This window comes from Podarcis raffonei, chromosome 8 (genome assembly GCF_027172205.1).
Source record: "Podarcis raffonei isolate rPodRaf1 chromosome 8, rPodRaf1.pri, whole genome shotgun sequence".
NCBI classification, from domain to species: Eukaryota; Metazoa; Chordata; class Lepidosauria; order Squamata; family Lacertidae; genus Podarcis; species Podarcis raffonei.
In genome coordinates this window covers 79,184,392-79,187,131 of record NC_070609.1, presented here as the reverse complement: position 1 = coordinate 79,187,131, position 2,740 = coordinate 79,184,392, and positions in this window count along the sequence as shown.

Sequence of the window (2,740 nt, the reverse complement as noted above, 5' to 3'; positions counted from 1 at the left end):
GTGAACCCTTTTTGCTCTGCATGTTCTTTACCATGGGATGTATCAGATTGTCCTAATCAGAGTAGATCCATAATGGTCATGGCCAACTTGGGTCCAGTAATTTCAGTGGGACTACTCCGAGCAGGATTTAGATACAACCCCATGCGGGTTTTGTTTTTCCTTATGTGGGGCAGGAATGTTGATTTTCTGGTGCTGACTTGTGGCTGAACTATACCTCCCATCAACCACAGCAAGCATGGTCAATGACCAGGGATCACAAAATCATAGAATTGTAGAGTTGGAAACGACCCCAAGGGTCATCTAGTCCAACTGCCTGCAATGCAGGAATCTCAACTACAGCATTCAAGACAAATGGCCATCCAACCTCTGCTTAAAAGCCTCCAATGAAGGAGAGTCCATCTTCCAAGGGAGTCCATTCCACTGTCGAACAGCTGTTAACTGTTAGAAAGTTCTTACTGATTTTTAGTCGGAATTTCCTTTCTTATAACTTAAAGCCATTTGTTTGAGGATGATGGGAATTTAGTTCGGCAACATTGGGAGGGCCAGAGGTTCCCCAGAGCTGGTTTAATAAGAAGAATCTAAACCTGCCTAGTGCTCTCCAGACTACCGCCACAACTTAAGGGCTGCCACAGAGAAGGCGCTCTTCACAAGCCGGGTCACACTCCCTGCATCTCTCCTGACAAGTGACATCAACAAATGCTACCACAGCAGTTCTGTTAACACAGCCTGAATCCAGATTGGGATGGATCCAAGTAATGTCTTTCCTTCAAACATGCCCCCAAAGCTGGGTGGCCACCAGAAGCGCAACCTTCTCTTTCTGTATGCTGGCACAACAATAATTTTTACCGTTGAAGAACTGAGATGCAGACAGGCTCATGCTTACCCTAGACCACTTATTCTGACCATTCTTAATTGTTGACAAATACTTACATAGCAGCCAAACATGGCAAATCTCTTTTATTACTGAAACCAGCCTGGATTGTGCTGTGCAGAAGTGACTTCATGTTCCTCAATGTACAAATGGGGAGGTGGGGGGAAATGGCACCGTTTTCCACCCTGACAGCCCAAGATCCAGGCAACCCCTTAACCAACCCAACAGTAAGCCAGCTCCTCAGTGTCCTTATACTGTTGTTATGTGCAGGAGAGATGTGCCCCCCCTGATTCAATTCAGTAATAAATTATTACTGGTTGAAGGCTCATAATTGAGACCAGGCTTCACCAACCTGTTGCCCTACAGATGTTGGACTACAACTCCCCATGGCTGTACAATGACGTGATTTATTTTGATGAAGAGGGTAAACCATATATGAAAGGATCTGTATTTGACTCTTCTAAATAATGAGAGAATAAATCACAAGATCTCATATATTTTCCAAAACATACAAGTGAATACCCAAATTTGATTTCCAATGTTACACCACCTAGCTCTGAAGATGAGAAGGAAGGAGTAGAGATCGCAACTCCTAGCAGAAGCAACGTTGCAGGAGATTATGTCCAAAGGGAAATGCCAAACTTCGAATGTGACGAAAATACTGGTGCAGTTTCACAGCTGGAAATCAGATGCTTATCTAGTAAAGGCATCCCACCAGTCAAGATTGTCCTACACAGGAAGGACAGTGCAACCCTGTGAACCCTCTAATTGGGAGGAAATTGAGCAGATGCCAAATGCGGAAGCTCATTTACGGAGAAAGGCTGCACAGGAAGAAATTGATGCACTACATCAAAATAAAGCATGGCCACTTTCCCAGCTACCTACTGGAAAGAAGGCAATTGGATGTCAGTGGGTTTTTAAAATTAAGGTTACACAGAGGCTGACTGCGCAGGAAACACTAAAAAATTTAAATCAACCAGAGGCTACATTTATATGTTTGCAAATGGACCTATTTCTTGGGGGAGCTATAAGCAAAATTGTATGATTCTTCCTTCTATGGAGTCTGAATATATAGCAGCTACAGAAGCCAGTAGAGAATTACAGTGGTTTGATCAACTAATGAAAGACTATGGTCTAGTGAGAAACCAATTCAACTAATGGAGGACAACCAGAGCTGTCTAGAGCTGACTCAAAGTGATAAATTTTGTGCAAGAACAAATCATATCCAAAATGAAATATCATTTTATACATGAAGTTATATGGGAAGAACTTGTAAACTTGTCATATTGTTCTGCAAAGGAAATGATAGCAGATAGTCTAATGAAACCTCAGGCAAAAGTTTCAACTCTCTTCAAAACAAAATGGGACTGACAATGAGATCCAGCAGCAAGGGCCTTCTGGCAGTTCCCTCATTGCGAGAAGTGAGGTTACAGGGAACCAGACAGAGGGCCTTCTCGGTAGTGGCGCCCACCCTGTGGAATGCCCTCCCTTCAGATGTGAAGGAAATAAGCAGCTATCCTATCTTTAAAAGACATCTGAAGGCAGCCCTGTTCAGGGAAGTTTTTAATATTTAATGCTGTATTGTTTTTAACACTTGATTGGGAGCCTCCCGGAGTGGCTGGGGAGACTCAGCCAGATGGGCGGGGTATAAATAATAAATTATTATTAAATTATTATTATTATGAAAATGTTTAAAGGTAATAATGATTGTACATAGCATTTTGTCTGAGAAGGGGCTTGTGGGACGAAAGCATCCAAAATGCAAAGTAAACCGGCCTGAGATCTTTTGATGAACAATGGGAAGGGGAAGGGAAGAAAAGAGAAAGAAGAGAAAAGAGAAGAAAAGAAAGGAGAAAAGAAAGGGTTAAT